Source organism: Humulus lupulus, chromosome 8 (assembly GCF_963169125.1).
Source record: "Humulus lupulus chromosome 8, drHumLupu1.1, whole genome shotgun sequence".
Taxonomy (NCBI): domain Eukaryota; kingdom Viridiplantae; phylum Streptophyta; class Magnoliopsida; order Rosales; family Cannabaceae; genus Humulus; species Humulus lupulus.
In genome coordinates, this window is record NC_084800.1 from 179,026,953 (window position 1) to 179,046,144 (window position 19,192).

The window sequence follows — 19,192 nt, forward strand, 5'->3', positions numbered from 1 at the left end:
AGACCTGAAACAACGGCGTGCAATCCCGAGGTGGCCTTTTCCGTAGGTGAAAAGTGGGGACAACGCCCACGCGGAGTGGGGCGACTTCAAGTTCCTGGACGCTTGGCCCCTCCAACGGGGGACGATGTGATCCGGGTCTGTTTACCTTTGTCCTTCTTCATTTACCGCAGGCCCGGACCGTACTAGGGTCCGGAACAGGGACGCGTATGTCGTGGGGGTTCGAATGATCTGCACATCTTCCGGATGACCGTCCCGGAGGACGGAACTCGGAGGACCATACCGGACCCCCCTAATGGGCCCGGACATGCACCCCCGGTCCATACCCCTCCTCTCGGACATTTCCGTACCAGGAGGCCTTGGGCCGGGCCCGCATGCTTAACAGCCCTTGACAATGGGCCTGGACGAAGGTCCCGAGTCCATGCAGGAAATGGGGATAACAAGTATGATTAGCGGTTTAGGGATTAAATTTTTTGGATAAGATGTAACGTTTCATTAGAACGTATAATATATATATATTGGGATCCCAAAATTATAATTTCAGAGTCTACTACAAGAAAATATTTACAACAGGTCGTTCTATGCGGCAAAACAGGGTTTAACCCTAGTTCCTTCTCAACCTCGGCCGTGGTGGACGAGCAGCTGCATATGTACACCTCATCACCTAAGCTCTCCAACTCAAGGATGGTCCAGCTTTCTTTTGCCTTTACCTGCACCACATAGCACCCATGAGCCGAAGCCCAGCAAGAAAACACAATAAAGCACGGTATAATATCAACAATGATCGTAATAATCATCCAGGACTCTAAGCCCCCTTTAGCCATGTGACGTTAGGATCACTCGAGCTTAATTGATAAGAGAACCTTCATAAGTTTGAACAGGATAGGTGCATGGTGAATAGTCACCGACATAACCTTCCCCATGACTTACAGTCATAACCTTGGAACAGCGTTCCCTAGTCATGTGACAAATAGTCACTGGGCCATATGCCCTGGCTCTGAATAACTAGTCTCAGACTAGCCAAGCGCTTATAAGTTCATCGACCTTAGGGTCGGTCCAGCGTTAATACCCCACATGAGTCATTCTTTGCTGATATCGATTAGATCTAATCTTCATTTGGCTCGGCGTTCATGACGCTATGCCATTTCTGACTCTTAGGTCAGTAAAACACGACCAGTGTTCAATCCATTGTGAACTTGACTAGTAAATCACAGCTTCACACACGGATCTAACACCATTGCCGATTCTGGCTAATAAGTCAGTGCCACACACAAGTAAGCCATGCCACCAAACACATATCACATATCCAATATCCATAAACAAGGTATTCAACATGTTTACTTAACATGTACTAGTACAATTAGGACTATGCACGAACACAGAGGCTCAAGCTCTGAACAATATCATACTCAATATGTAAAGCATGTCCTAATCATATGTTTCTCGTGCATCATATGCATTATATTTAACAATCCAACATGCACCAATAATAGCCATGCATGTCACATATACACAGGGTGCATTTTTCTTACCTCAGATTTGAGCTAGAACCAATATAAGAACGACCCTTGAGAACGATCAACCTTTAAGCCCTTAGCGGTCACCTAATCATAACCAAATATGGGATACCATCAATAAAAATGATCAACATAGGTTACCAAACCAAAATCTAGCCTCCGGGACAACAATCCAAACTAATCCAAGTAGTAGGAACACTCCCGAGGCCTATAGCTAAATTCCCGGGGTCAAAACGAGCAAACGGGGTGAAAACAGGGCAAGGACTGCGGCCCTAGCACCTTGGGCCGCGACCCCTAGAATTTCCTAAAGCAAGCGCCGCGGCGCCCAACACCAAGGGCCGCAGCGCCCAGCAAGAACAGAATATGGGCACTTGCTTCATCGAGCTAGGGCCGCGGCGCCCAAGAACAGGGTCGCGGCCCCCAACCCTGGGCCATGCCCAAACATATTTTCAACTTCTAAAAGCTTCCAGAATCATACCCAAACATTCCCCAATCATCAAAACAAAGTTCCCAAGCTTCCCAAAACTCCATAACCCTCAATACCCAAGGTTCAAAGCAACCAAAAACTCAACAATTTACAAAATCCAATTCTAAGCTCAAAAACTTTAGAAACTCAAAACTTCAAACTTAGATTACCTTTGATTGGGTTGTTTTCCATCAAATCCTTCAGTTAAGAAGCTTCTAATCTTTCCTAGGATCGCTATGCCTCGACCCTCGCTTGATTCCGACTCCTAGAACTCGAAATTCCTTTAAGAAAGCTTCGAACGGTAAGATAGGCTATCGGGAAGAGAGAGAGAGAGAGAGATTTTCTAACGTACGTTCTTATTTGACAAGCTACTTCAAGCTTAAGTAACCTCAAATAAAACCTAAGACTCGGGGTCCCGAAAACACCCCCGGGGACATTATAGTCAAAACTTCCAGAATTCCATCCTGATCTCAAATACTCCAAATTTATCATCAAATAAACATTCTTATTACCCAATACTTGACCCCGTTATGACAAAACCGCTAACTCATAATCTATGATCGTCTCATGCCAAATAGCTCGAATATATCTCCATAATAATAAAGTCTCATTCACAAATTACAACATGCACCCAATTTACAAATATGCCCTCAACATGCCAAATTGCCAAAATGCCCTTATCATTATAAATACACCCATATGCATGCATTTATCATCATATAATAATATAATTCACATTAACACGCATATGATCATTTAATGCCATGATAAATCAATTATGGCCCTCCCGGCCTCCTAATCAAGGTCCTAACCCTTATTAGGAAATTCGGGGCATTACAATAATATTGTAAGTTAGGACTTCTATTAACTTTCGTCCCATGTGGCAAACAGAATGTTGTCGTGGCTCTTTGGTCACTGATGTGTCATTGCCATGTCAACACCACGTGTGTCAATTAAAATAAAAAATAGGGAATTTACTCATTTTGTACCCTATATTTTTGCAAAGTATCATTTTGGTACCCTCTGTTTTCAATAATGCTCATATGGTACCCTGTATTTTAAAATTATATATATTTGATACCCTAGACTTAGATTTGATAGATACAATTTTGTCAATATGATCAAACTGTCATCAGTTATATGTAATTAAATTTAAATTTGGAACTTACATAATTGGCAGCAGTTTGATTAAATTGGTAAAATTTTATTAATTAAATTTGAGTTTAGGGTACCAAATATGTACGATTTTAAAATACAGGGTACCATATGAGCATTATTGAAAACAGAGGGTACCAAAATGATACTTTACAAAAACACAGGGTACCAAATGGTTACTGTGGATGCTCAAAATTTCATTCTTGGAGAAGACCCAAAACAAGTGCCAAGGTCCCATAAGCGCCTAATTACGTGATTGAGCCGCGACGCCCTCGGACCACCATTGTCTCGCACCTGCCGCACACCTAGCGAGGCCACGCCTTGCGTGCACCTGACGGCCTCGCGAATGGAGGCGTCTCGCGAGACGTCCAGCGCACCTAAGCGCCTCGCGTGGCATCCCGCGCGCCTAAGCGCCTCGTGCCACACACGGTGTCCATCACTCACCTCGCGTCTCATGCACCAAAGCACCTCGCAAGGCATGGCCTCGTGCCACTATGGGCCTCACGAGGGAAGCCGCGCACCACTAGAGCTACGCCTCCAAGGGCCCCGTGAGACATGGCAATGTCTTGCCTCACCAAAGCTGCGCCACGAAGGCCTCGCGAGAGACAGCCTCGCCTAGCCTCGCCATGGCTGCGCCATGAGGGCCTTGCGAGAGATGGCCTCGCCTAGCCTCGCCATGGCTGCGCCACGAGGGCCTCACGAGAGATGGCCTCGCCTAACCTCGCCACGGCTGCGCCTCGAGAGCCTCGCGAGAGACAGTCTCGCCTAGCCCCGCCACGGCTGCGCCACGAGGGCCTTGCGGGGGAGCATCTCGCACCCTTCACCTCGAGATGGCATCTCTTATGGAGAACTATGGAAACCCCACCGTCTAGAAGTGAAAGCCCAAGTATGATTCAGAAAGGTCATGCTAGTACAATCGTGTACGGGGTACGACTTTTAAGACCCCGTACGCCTGACCATAGCACTCATGCTAGACAAGTAGTTGGATCACTAGGAGAGAGGACATGGCCTGCATGCTCCCAACCAGATGTCAGAGTCGACACCACTACCACCAGCACCACTCCTTTGACATTCGTACGGTCGAGTAGTGGAGACATCCTCATGGTACCTGGCCATGTACTAGTGTCAACACCACTACCTCTGAAACCACTCTCCTGACAGTGTACCTGTGTACCGCTTGGTCCCCTGGACCACCATGTATCCAGGGCCATTAGAACCTACTATAAAATGAACCCTAATTCCACATGGAAAGGAGTTGGAAAAATTACTGTAGCAGTGCACCATAATGAATAAAAACTTATTTCACTATTTTTCTTCTACAATTATTTTTGGAGTTTCTACTTCGATTTCTAAAGCTTTTCTTTAGATAATCTCTACGTTGCAATTCTTCTAACTTAACTTAGTTGACGAATTCTCACCGTCAACAGTTACCTACCCTAAAAAATAATTTAAAATTATAGGGAACGACTACAACGCATCCCTTTTTTTTGCAACATCGGTGCATCATTTTTCTATTTCGGCACTTGGATAGATATAATCCCAATTTTTTTTTTATATGAAGGTGTACATTGTAGGTATTTAGAATATCTTGCAAATTTTCAAGAAATTCTGAATAGTTTACGAAGCTGAAAACAGAGTTCAAACTGTCAAATTTTACACGCGTACACAAAAAAACAGGCACGCGTGCAACATACAGTTTAGACCCTATTTCGGTACCATAATTTATTCAAAATTTCTTGAAAATTTGTAGGATGTTCTAGATAGCTATAATGTACACCATCATATAATTTTTTTTGGATTATAACTATTCAGGTGCCGAAATAGAAAAATAATGCACCAATATTGCAAAAAAAAGATGCGTTGTAGTCGCTCCTTAAAATTATATATTATATATATATTTTTATTAAAAATAAATAAATTACATTAAAATAAACTAAAATTAATATTAATCAAATTTTATATATAAAAATTAATAAAACCAGATTTTTTAAGAAAAATTAAAACCATTTTAAATTAATTTTGTCAAACCTAATATTAAATAAACTTAAAAGGGTTTTATCAAAATTAAAGTAAACTAAAACAATTTAAAAAAAAGACTCATTCAACCCGTGCCTCCTCTTCTTCTTCATCATCATCATCATCATCTTCTTCTTCTTCCCTTATGTTGCAGCCAGGTTGGGCAGAGCAGCTTCATGGAGACGGTGGGTGACTTCAGTCGAGCGAGATTGGGTGTAAGGCTTCCAATCTAGATGACATCGGGGCTGGGCTCCAATGGAGAAGACGAGCGGGGGTGGCGATATGAGATCTACTAGGCTCCAACGAAATAGAAGAATGAAGATCTAAAGAGAGAAGACGGAGATATGAAGATCCAAAATAGATTAGATCAACATTGGGTGCGGGGGTGGCTCGGTTCAACTACGCCGGCAGAGGTGGCTGAGTTCAATAGTGCTGGTGAAGGTGGCTGGGTTCAACGCTGCAGTGGTGAGATTTGGGTTTTAATACCCATTTTTTTGGTATTCAAAGTGATTGGATACATCTCCATCTATCTCTCACAACCATTTTTGTTATGTGATATCTCCAACATTTTTTTTTATTCTGATTAGTGTTATTGTTGATGGTGTATACAAATTAATCTGACAATTACTTTAGATTTGGCTAAGAAGTTTTCATGAGGATGATGAAATATGGGACTAATTTTGTTTTAGATTTGAGTCGAATTGTTGTTTGGTTACTCAGAAAGTGAGGGAATAAAAAGAAAAAAAATAAAATTTTAATTTTAAGTTGTCATTTTTCATGGAGAATTTTTTTTTATCTAAAATGTATTTTTTTTTAAAATCTGGTTCTATTTATTTTAGTATATAAAATTTCGATTAACATTAATTTTAGTTTATTTTAATGTAATTTATTAATTTTTAATAAGAAAATATATAATATATAATTTTAAATTATTTTTTATTTTAAATTATACGTGTGGCGCTGACGTGGCAATGACACATCAGTGACCAAAGAGTCACACAACATTCCGTTAGCCACATGGGACGAAAGTTAACAGAAATCCCAACTTACAATACTGTGAATAGTTCGGGGGTAATTTTTAACGATTTGAAAAAATTAGGGGGACAATAATGTATAGGTTATAGTTCGGGGGGCAAAAATCTTAAATAGCCATTAATTAATTAAATAATTAAAGGGGGTTTAAAGAGAACAAAAATGGGTGTTATGTTAATTTTTTTTTTTGTTAAAATCCCATTTCACCATTATAAATTAGGGTTTATTTAATAAAATATAACATTGGAGACCTAAGTGCGCCGAAAAGTAAAGGTCGGGAATCTAGTTACTACAAAAAAAAGTTTAGGAACCTAAGTGATACAACGGGTAAAACTTGAAGACCCCAAATACTATTTATTCTTTTTGTTTTACAAAACTACCAATCATTTTTAACATTAACCATAATTTGGAAGGTTAACTATGACCCACAGTTTCATTTGGTACCTCAAAGTGATCAATTGCTTCAACAATTTGTTAAAAAAATATCATAAGTAAATATTATGTAATAAAAAGAAGAATAAATAACATTTTTACCCCCCAAACTATGACTACTGTAACGTCCCAAATTACCTAATAGGGCTTAGGGCTTTGATTAGGGGGGCAAGATGATAATTTATGGAATTTTATGCTTATATGTTATATTTGTGTATGATTATGTGATTACGTGAGTTATATGACAATATAACTAGTTATGCATGTTTAGGAGTATTAAATATGTATGTGGGCCCGTTTCTTATTAGAAAGAAAATTTTCGTAATTTAGCCAGTTATAGGCATAATTTTATACATGTAATATATGTGATAGACCACATTATTACGAGGGTTACTTGGCACGAGACGATCCTAGGAGGCAAGTTAGCGGGAAAGTCACAACGGGACCCAATACCCGACTCGGGGTGAGTCAAGGGGTATTTTGGGTATCTAGCTCAGTATTGGGTTATCGGGTAACGATATAATTGAGGATATTTTTGGAGTTAGTGAGATTAGGAGAGAATACCGGGGATTTTGACCATTTTGCCCTCGGGGACGTTTTTGGTACCCCGAGCCTCGGGATTAGCTTAAGTAACTTAAGCCTTAAGGAAACAAAATAGAAACTGTAATGCCCAAAATTTCCTAATAAGGTTTAGGACCTTGATTAGGAGGCCGGGAGGGCCATAATTGATTTATTATGTTATTAAATGATTATGTGCATGTTTATGCGAATTATACTATAATATGATGATAAATGCATGCATATGGGTTTATTTTTAATTATGAGGGCATTTTGGTAATTTGGCCTGTTGAGGGCGTAATTGTGCATTTTCGTGCATGTGGGTGAGTTATGAATGGTACCACATTATATGTGGATTTGTTCGAGCCTTTCGGCATGAGACGATCATAAAATGCAAGTGTTCGGTCTAGTCATAACGAGATTAAGTTCGGGGCTCGGGGTGAGTCTCGAGGTGATTTTAATGATTAGAGCGTTACCGAGAATTATAGGGTAATGGGTTATGATTTATTGGTATTTGAGAATATTGAGAATAGCGGGAATTTGAGGGTGTTAATTATGATTAATGAAATAGGTGCGAAATGACGATTGTGCCCTTGATGGCTGTTAAGGTTTATTTTAGACTTGAGGGCATTTAGGTCTTTTCACCCTTAAGGATTTATATCAGCCCTTTAAGTTTAGAAAGCTTATAAAAAAAACAGAGTCTCCTTCCTCTTTCTCTCCCGATGGTTTTCTTCCCCATTTTCTCTTTGAATTTTCAAGCTCTTTTTGAGGAATCAAGCCAAGGAACCAAGCTCTACCATTGAAGAGGGTGTGTTGCTGAGATTGAGGTGAGTTTTTAGCCATTAAAACTCTTGTTTTTGCTCTGTTTTCCTAATTGAGTTTCAGCTGGTTTTTGAGTTGGAAAGTTGGGAATTGATTGGAGTTTTGGCTAGGGTTCTTGGGGTTGTGATGCCTAGGTTGTGTGGGGATGGTTTTCGGGTTCATTTGGACTTAATTTGATGTTTGTAAGCTTTTGGTTTGGGTTGGAAATGGTGGAATCGAAGGGAGAAGTTTATGGGAATTTCTGGCTGAAGGTAGCACTACAGCGCCCACTAGGGAGCGCTACAACGCTACCTGAAGAGGTGCTAGGGCGATTTGGTTCTATCTTGAGCGCTGGGGCGCTAGGGGAGTAGCGCTACAGCGCTACCCTGTTTCTTCGGAACCCCGTTTTGAGTGTTTTGAAGGGTTTTTGGCTCAGGGTTTCAATCCTTAAGGCCCGGGATCGAATCTACTCACCATGTGGGGACATTTCGGGGTCCCGAGAGTGGGGTTTAGATCAAGACCCTATCTTTGTTGATTTTCATTAATGGAGGTTATATTTAGTTATGACTAGGTGACTGCTAAAGGATTAAAAGGGGGTCGATCATTCTCAAGGGTCGTTCAATTGTTGTTTCTCGCTCGAACCATAGGTAAGAAAACTGCACCCCATATGTGACATGCATGGTTGTTCTTGATGCATGTTGGATGTTTAAATGTGAACATTGATAGCATATCAAATGCTTAGCAATCTTGCTCACTTGTGTATGATTATTATTGAGGCATGTCGGGTGATTAAATGTGATGCATATGATGCACGAGGAGCATGTGTTTAGGGCATGCCATGAATGTTGAATATGAGACTGATCAGAGCTTGAGTCTTTGTGAGTGTGCTGATCATAATTGTGCTAGCAACTGTTAAGTAAGCATGCTGAATGCCATATGTTTGGATATTTGACATATGATATATGCCTGATAGCATTGCTTACTTGTGCGTGACACTGACTCATTAGCCAGAATTGGCAATGGTGTCAGTATCTATTGTGAAGCTGTGACTCATTAGTCAAGTTCGGCAGTGGTACTAAGTACTGGTCACATGGGATTGAATCATAAGTTAAGTACGGCCTTAGCGTGTTAACGCAAGCTGATAAAAGATTAGATCTAATCGACATTTGCATTGAATGACTCAAATGAGCATTAATGCCAGACCGACCTCAAGTTCGATGAAAATTAAAAGCGCTTGTCTAGTCTAAGGGCTAGTTATTTAGAGCCAGATCTAGAAAGGCTAAGGTGACCTACATGTCACATGGCTGGGAGGGTATGTAACCTCTAGAGTGTGACTCATTAGTCACCTATACAGAGTGAGTCTCATTAGTCTTCTATACAGAGTGTGACTCATTAGTCACCTAGACAGGGACAGACTCATTAGTCTTCTATACAGAGCGTGACTCATTATTCACCTAGATAGGGATAGACTCATTAGTCTTCCATACAGAGTGTGACTCATTAGTCACCTATGCAGGGTGTGACTCATTAGTCACCCACTCCAAGATTGACTTACTAGTCATTTATTCAAGAAGCAGGTCCCCAGAGATTGACTCATTAGTCATCTATTCCGATGCAGGACCCCATATTCATTTGTTTTCACTTGCTTGCATGCATGAGGAAGGCTATTATTGCTAGGCATGCACATTATGATTTGATGACATGTTAATACTGTCCATGAGCATATTGAGTTTTCTTGCTAGGCTTCGGCTCACGGGTGCTATGTGGTGCAAGTAAAGGCAAAAGAAAGCTGGACCATCCTTGAGTTGGAGAGCTTAGGTGACAACGTGTACATATGCGGCTGCTCGATCGCCACGACTGAGGGTTGAAAGAGGAACTAGGGTAAAACCCTGTTTTGCTGCTTAGATCGGTTGGTTGTAAATATTTTCTTGTAATAGACCTTTAAGTTATATTTTTGGGATCCCAATGTATATAATAAACGCTTTAATTAAACGTTACATCTTAACCAAAATTTGTAATCCCTAAATCGCTAATCATACTTAGTTACACTATTTTGGCCAAATGACTCGATTAGCGAGTTTAGCATTGTTTATAAGGCACACCGTAACGGTCCCTGGAGTTTAGAGTGTTACAGAAACACAACAAACACTTGTAGCAGCTCACTCAACCGACCCTCTCTCTCTCTCTCCCTCATTCTCTTTCATTTTCTAAGTGAATTGCTTGAGGAAACCGAGGGATTTTTGGCTGAAAACTTAGAGATTGAAGGCTTGAACTTGAGAATTCGATTGAATACAACTAGGGGGACTTAAATCACAGTTGGGGGTAAGGTTCTAACCTCTGTTTTTACTGAATTATGTTAGAGTTTTTGGTGTTCTTGAGCTTGTAGCTCAAATGTTGGATTAATGAGTTTTGATGAGTTTTTCATCTAGTTTTAGTTGGGTTTTGTTGCTGGGAAGATGTTAAATTTGTTATGAGGATTGAACTATGATTTTAGGGTGGATTTGGGGTGGTTTTGATTGAGTTTGGCTGGAGAAAAATGAAGAAATTTTGGGTTTGCATGGTCAGGTCGCGACCCTGTTCTTGGGGTGCTGCAACCCAACTAAACCCAGGGCCCTTGGGGGGCTTTTGTCTGGGAGGTGCGCCGCGACCCTCAAGGGCAGGTCGCGGCCTATGTCCCATTTCCAAGAAGAAGGGGGCCTCTAACTTGAGGGGCGTGTTGCGACCCTCAAGGGCAGGTCGCGGCCCGCCTGGGCTGTTTGGCCATCGTGGGTTTTAAGAGATGAGGATTTAAACCTAAGGGCTCGGGATCGATTCTACTATTCAGTTTAGTAGAATTCGAGGTCCCGGAAGCTAGGACTCGATTCGAAAGCCTTTATTTGCTTGTTGTTGACAGAATCTTATATTGTGGTTGTGACTAGTTTATCGCTAGGGGCTTGGAACCAGGAACGTGCTCGAGGGTCGTTTTTATTTTACTGTGCACTCGGACCTGAAATAAGAAAACTGCACCCAATATGTGATTAGGTCTTGGCCCGACTGTTAATTATAATTATGAGTAGGGCTTGGGCCCCTAAGAATGAACATGTTTAAGTTACTGTTTCGCTTGTTGATTGAACATACTTGAATATTATGTACCTGATTAGGTGTTATATGACTGTTCGCATGGTTTGAGTAGCTAGGGCTTGGCCCCGTTAAGGAGCATGGTTATTACTATGTTTGCAATTATTTGATGATGTTATATGATTAATATGTATGCATACTTGTGTTGTCTGAAGTATGTTTATCTATATCTGTTTTTGTATCTGTATCCGAATACCTGGTTCAGGGCTTTACTTATTAGTCAAGGACAGCAATAGCATGCTACGCACTGGTCGAAAGGCTTAGGTGTTGGATAAACTCATTGCAGGATCTTTATTTATTTTCATGCAATTTACACATTATCAAACAAACATGCAAATTCCTAGAACATGCTCCTATGAAATTGATACAAATACAGAGTAAAGTAAAAACTTACATTACACAGCGGAATTGGAACAACTCCATCCTTCAATCTCTCTAACCCTTGATTTCTTTCTGTAGCAGAGTATTATCAAGAGATTGAACGAGATCAGCAACACAGTCTTCCTCAACAAGCCTTTGATCAGCCTAGAACTAGTGTGGGCTGGTTCTCAACACATGAGATAAAGATCTTGAAGAGAAGAAGAAGAGAGAGTGGCCAAGAAAGGTTAGGCTGTCTAGGTTTTCACTTACCAATCAACTGAAACTCACTTGCTTATGAAAACCCTAGATATCATATTCCTTATATAGGCAACTTAATGGGATTTATTTAAATTTAAATTAATTAAAAATAATAAACAAAAATAAAAGCCTTGGGCTGCCATAAATGGACTTGAGCCCAATCTCTTTGTTTTGAATTTAAATCCCAACTAGGCCTAAATTCAAAACTTTTTATTTATTTATTTTTAAATTATTGATTAAATCCTTATTCAAATTAACTAATTATAATTTGAAACTTGATTTAATATTATTTATTTATATTGATACAAATTTATCAATATTAATAAATTTACCCAAAGATTCTCTTTTATTTTCTAAATCTCATATCTCTGTAAATTTTCCAAAATTGACCTAGTCAAATTAAAAAAATCCTAATTGATAATTAAATCAATTAATTGAGACATTCTAGATGATTTACTCAAAGGTGATGCGGGGACCATGGATCCATGAAATCAAGCTCCAACAAGTTACCGTGAATTTATTTACGAATAATTTCACTAACTTATTAATTCCTCGTGACTCCACTATAGACTCGGAATTGATCTCTTGAATTCATAGAACGTATTTTCAAAACCATAAATACGTTATCCATTGTTATAAACATTACAATCAGTCAATCCTCTATCAATGACTTACTAACGAGCTGGGTGCAAATTACCATTTTACCCTTCATCAGTATTTTATCCTTAACTCCCACTAAGTTCCTTATAAATGATATTTCCGTGAACTTAATCACAGAAATGAGATCTCAATCATTTAACCTTTTGAACAAAGCAATTAAGGAAATCATATTTTCACTTCTCATACAGAAGTTATAGATTTCGTATCTATGAATAATACTCCTACTCAATTACACTAATAAATCTCCAAGATGTAAGTATGGGCTAGACCGTAGTTTAAGCTGGTAACGAACAAGTCAAAAGATTTAAATAATATAATTAGCAGAATATTATCACTCAGAATTAAGATCGACTTAACATATGGTCAACGTTGTGACATTGATTAGATTTGATAACAACAATACTTATTTATCAATCAATAATTAATATCGGTCCTAGTCTGATGTAACTAAATACATCCGATCTTATCTACTTGGTCGATGCCTTGGATAAGACATCACACCCTGAATGTGTAAGTAGATCATATCGTAGATTGCCTAATCAGTGAAAATCCAATGCACTGATCTAATCTTAGGACTCGTTCTTTTGAACATATAATTACAACTATAATCCACTGTGACCTAGTCACTATAATTGTAACTATCCATATGTTCGGGATTTTATAAATGTTTGTATTATTTCAATAATCATATAATAAAACAAGCAAGCAACATGGTTGTCAAACTAAATGATTTCTACTACTTTTATTGATAATATGAAATCGTGCTACTGTTAGAGAATATATATTATAATTGCTCAAAGGAAATATGGAAAAACCAAAAATACAACTCTATGCAAAGATACAATGGACAAGATAATTGATTAAATAAATATTACAACTCAATTGCTCAAAATACAAGTAAATAGAAAGATGTAGAAGAAGAAGATTACAAACTCAATACTATAATAATACAAGTAAATAAGAAGAACAAAAGAATGAAAACACAAACAAACTCTCACACTCAACCAAAGTGTAGAGTAGTGGGGATCACCAACTTGAACAAGGTGCAAGACCTTTGTCCAAAAGCTTATTTCCCCTATTCTCTAAGCACTAAGGGATCTCTCTAGGAAATAACTCTCTGGAATTATCAAGCCTTTTGATGTATTTTTCAGCCAAGTGCTTTGTGGATGAAAAAATGGTAGTGTCTTACAAGTGAGCATTAGGCTCCTATTTATAGAGTTTGAGATACCCCTTTGAATTTCAAATTTCACTGATAACTCTACAAAATAGAGTTATTTTACCACTTTTTATGTGCTAATTGTTGCTTAAATCTTGAGTTTTTAATTGATTTATTAAGTTTTTAATTAATTTTGAATTTATTAGTCTTGTTTTGATTTTATAGATTTTTGTGTGTTTTTATAGTTATTTTGTTGTAAAATATTGTAGTTAATTATTTGAATTATTGTGGTTTAGTTTGAGGTAAAAATATTGTATTATTGAAATTAAATGTTAAATATAAATTAAGTTATAATTAATATTTTCAAAGAATTAAATTGATTTATTTTATAGTTGAAAATATTTTATTATGATTTATTTTATGTTTATTTTGTAGGGAATTTATGGTATTTTTGGGCTTTGAAAAGAGAAGAAAATGAAAGATATAAAGCTGAAAAAGAGAAGAAAAAATAGCATTTTTCTAAGTGCAAAACAGCCCAAGCACCTCCATGGCCCAACCGTGCCCCATGCATCTCTTCTCACCAGCACGCCAGGTGGTGGCATGCCAGCGCACCACGCGTCCGCCAACCCCCTGCTCCCATTTGTTCCAGCCTCAACTCCATCCAACCTGCCAGTCCGTTCCCTTCAGCTGCTTCAGCAGCTAGCAGCTTCAGTTCAGCCAAGACCACCTTTAGCAATCAAACCACCAAGGCCCACGAAGCCCATTCCAGCTGCCACCCTTCATGCCAGCTCCCCAGGCCCATCAAAATGGCCCGTTGCCTCCCCTGGATGGACCAACGCCCACCAGCCCTCTCCATGGTTCAGCAGCAACAATTCTGCCATCAGCCAGCCAACTTTTGGCCTGTACACAACCAGCAGCCTCCAACAGCCACCTTAGTGTCTTGAGCCCAACAAAAGCTTGCCTTTGTACTCTTGTCTCTTTGTTTAAAAATACCAACTTTTTACCCCACTTTCTACACATTTTACCTCAAAACATCATTATTACATCCTATAATTTACCCCTATTTGCCATATTATAATTAATTAAATTAATTTAATCAATTTAATTATTTTAAATTGATTATTTTAATTCTCATTTTTTGGCTATAAATAAGGGAGTTTGGTGTCCATTTAGAGGGAGGTTACTATACCATAATTTCTACACATTCAAAACCTCTCAATTCTCTTCATCTTCTTCTTCTTTTTGGTTATTTTCTATGTATTTTTAGAGGAAATATTTGGGGGTTCATCCTCCAAATTTTCCTATTTATGTTTGTAATTTTTAGTTTGTATTTGCTATTCTAGTTATGTGTTTCTAATCTTTTTAAGATTATTAAGGTGATGATGAAACAATATGTAACTAGATAGTATTTATTTTGTATGTTGATTTCCCATTTTGTGCAACAAAGTTTATGGATTTTTCTTCTTTAAATATATTCTTTCATCTTAAATATCATGTATTTTGGATTGTTAGCACATATTTAAACTTTGTTCTTCATTAGTGCAAATACATAATATTCTTTGTGTAAAATGTGTCATTAAATTGTACACATCCATGCTTAGAACAAAAATATTATGTTTTGCCTTATAAATAATGTTCATTGATTTATTTGTTATTTCATTAGATTGATTTACACTAAATGCTTTGAAATTATAACTTTGAAAAGTGAAGAAAAATCTTATCTTTTTGGAAGAAATTTGTGCTTAAAATTATAAATCTATTTAGAAAATGATAGTTTAATTTATCTTAACTATCACTAAAACTTGGGAATCAATATACTTATAAATATTATTAAACTTATATTTTGTGGATTTTAATCCTTAATAATCTTATTTTACTATCTTGATTTCTACTTTTAATTTATGTTATATATATTGTCTTTAATTTCTCTATTATTATCTTTTATTTTATTTTTATTATACAAAAATTCTCATCAATCTTTGGAACTAGGTTAGAATTTATTAATTTTGGTTTAAAATAGTTTCATTTTCGATTTTAGACAACTCATTTGGGTTCGACATCCTTGCTTACACGATCACTATTCTATATGAACGATTCGTGCGCTTGCGATTTATAAATTTTTAAACATACCTATTTTGGGTCTATCATCCACCAACCCTCATGGATGTTACCAATGTTTAATTGGATGTTTATGGAATTAAAATGGAGATTTGGGAGTTATTTGGGATGTTAGAACCATTCAATTTGGAAAAAACTGAAAATTCACATAAGCTGTCAGTCTCACTGGCCGCAGCCACGACTTTTCAGTGGCCGCGGCCACTAGCTTCTGTCCCCCAGGCCGCGGCCACTGAAAGTCAGTGGTCGCGGCCACAGGCCATTTTCAGCACAAAAAAGTCATTTTTCCAAAACATTCCAAAACGTCCCAAATCCTTTCCCACATGATTTTGTAACCTCCAAACACCTATTGGAAGTTAAAAACATGTCTCCAACAGTCATATATCATCATGACTTTGTGAAATCCAATCTCAAATGTGTAACATATAATATACACATTATTGGGTAATATTTGGGAGTTACAAATTTGTAACTCCAAAATATGTCACATTTGGGCACACACATTAGTCCAATTTTGCGACTCTCAATAATATGTTACAAGGTGTGACAAATCACATTTTGTCACATTATTTAATCTAATATTATATTATATGAAATAATATAACAGCTACATGTCTGACATGATTTTATAAGGGCATAAAACCCAACATTATGCCCAAATCAGTAGCCTACTATTACGGTGGCCGACCCAATGGTTGTTGGAAAACAAAGCATTTGGCTAGCTACCCAGAGCTAAGGGAGTGGGCCCTAGGTGATCCTTTGGTCACATAGCTAGAGCATAGGGCCCCAGGATTGGCTTTATGGTCAATTGTTCAGGGAAGCAGTCCCACAATTGTCCAATGACCATTTATTTGTGATTTTGTGCATGCGTGGGTAGATTATTACTATTGGGATTGCTAGATAAGTATTTGGGAATTTGTATTTTCTATTCATGCACATGTTTAAGTTTTCTTGCTGAGCCTTGGCTCACGGGTGCTATGTGGTGCAGGTATGGGAAAAGGAAAGCTTGACCAGCCATGAGTTGGAGAGCTTCGGTGGCGACATGTACATATGCGGCTGCTCATCCACCACGACCGAGGATATCTCAGAGGAACTAGGGTTGTGCCACTTAGGTTGGCCGGTTGTAAATTTTGATGTATATACACCATTTTAAACATTTGTTTGTAATATTTTGGGATCCCATGTGTAATGCCCTGGTTGCCCCAGAACAATTACAGTGAACGGTGGACCGGAAATTTGACTCGCTACCCGAGTCCTTTGGTCAAAAACGTGCTCTAAGTGTAATTAACAGGTTAAGGTGTAAAACCAATAAAAAGGAAATGGAGATTTTCATTACAAACTGCTCTGTAGAGCTAAACAAAACGTTTACAAGTTGTTCTCAAAACAAAATGGTCACTACTGTTTAAAATTTACAATCCCGCCGACCTAAGCGGCAAAAATAGGGTAAACCCCCTAGTTCCTCTGAGAACTCCTTGGCCGTGGTGGTCAAGCGGCCGCATATGTACACATCACCACATCAGTTCTCTACTCAAGGCTAGGTGAGCTTTTCTTTCCCTTTACCTGCACCACATAGCACCCATGAGCCAAAGCCCAGCAAGAAAACATAACACTTTTCTTAAACATTATCAAATGATTATCATTATAATCACACTGAGCATAAAGCTTTCAAACAAAAGAGTGAACATCACATGAGGTCCTGATAAACCATACTGAGTGACTGGCAAGCAAGTCACTAATTCAAATGGAAGAGTGGCTGCTAGGTAAGCCACTAACCTTCAATAGGTTCTGGTAAACCATACTGAGTGACTGACAAGCATGTCATTGTTTCAAGTGGGAGAGTGGCTGCTAGGTAAGCCACTAGCCTCCAAGTGCTTAATTCATTCATCGACCCTCGGGGTCGGTCTGGCATTAACGCTCTTTGAGACATTCAATGCTGATAGTTGATTAGATCTAATCTTGTTGGCTTGCGTTAACACGCTAAGGCCGCCCTGACTAATGAGTCAGCTCAATGTGACCAGTGCCCAGTACCACTGCCGAACCTGACTAATAAGTCACAGCTTCACAGTTGATACTAGCACCTTTGCCAAATCTGACTAATGAGTCAGTACCATGCGCAAGTGACCAACATATGCTAAACATTATTTATTCAATCCAAGTCCATATTAACACAACCAACATGCCTCATGAATATCCATGCATGTCACACTTGGGGTGCATTTTTCTTACCTTTGGTTCGAGCTAGAATGAGTAAAAGAACAACCCTTGAGAACGATCAACCTTTAGATTCCTTAGCGGTTACCTAATCATAACCAATTATAATCCATTAATAAAATAAATTAATAAATGGTTTACAATCTAAAACCACACTCCCGGTGTAACGACCCAAATTAGCTATTAAGGCTTAAGGGCCTTGATTAGCGTGCCAGGAGGGCATGATGGGAATTATGTGTGATTTTAATGACTTAAATGCATGGTTATGATTTAAAGCATGTTTTATGACTATTTTTTTATCTGAGATGCATGACTATGTATATTAGTATGCATGTAGGCCCGGATAGTGTGAGAAGGGCATAATTGTAATTTTGGCCATGTTGGGCATAACTGCATTGATATCTGATGATTGTTGAGACCACGGTGGTATGTGGGTGTTTCAGTGATTTGTGACTCGAGACGATCCCAGTGAGCAGGCTAGCGGAAAGTCATGACAGGTAAGTTCTTTAAGTAGAGAATACAAGAATGGTTCAGGAAAGTTCCCTTCAAGTTCACGAGCAGTACATGTGGATTACTCCCAGACGGAAATGGTGAGCAAGTGACTACGCGAAAGACGTTTGTACCCAGAAGGCGGAGTCTCAGGTAAGGTTCTACGGATTGTTAGTTTGAGCGTCGTCAGGAATACTCAGATTAGAGCTACAAGGAGAAAGGACAGGCATGAGGAGATTTGATCCAAAGCCGTAAAGAAGCTAATGAAGAACGTTTGAAGAACAGAAAGCCTAACAAGACTGGTAAGCGCGTCATCTATTGCATAAGCAACTCCAGAGACAACTACATCAGAGATGAAGAGAACAGTAAACTTGAGATTAGACGGATTGAGTGGTGTCACATCAGAAAGAAATTCAGAAGACAAGGTAAGATTTGATTGGTATCGGGCGATGATGGAATTTGTGTGTGTTAAGGTTAAATAAAGAGTGATTGCATAAAGGACCTGATCTATGGTAAGGACATGGAAGTGGGGGAGTGTATCACGATTTGGGCACGCCCAGGAATAATTGACGCAAGGATGGATCGAACCTTGCGGGAGGTGAAAGAATGAACTTGGTTGATATACTTGGAGCGTTAAGATAACGGTTACGCGTATCAAGGTGCTTGAGTCTTGGGTATTAGCAAGAAAGATAGCATTGAGACACAGGGGTGGTGAAAAGTAATAGACGGATGATCAGTGTTTGAAATCCTCGATTGAGCGAGGGGAGATATAATTGGAGGCGGAACTCCTAGCTGTGAGGCGTGTATCAGTCAGGGAATAACGCCATAGATTATGATGGAGGATATAAGGCA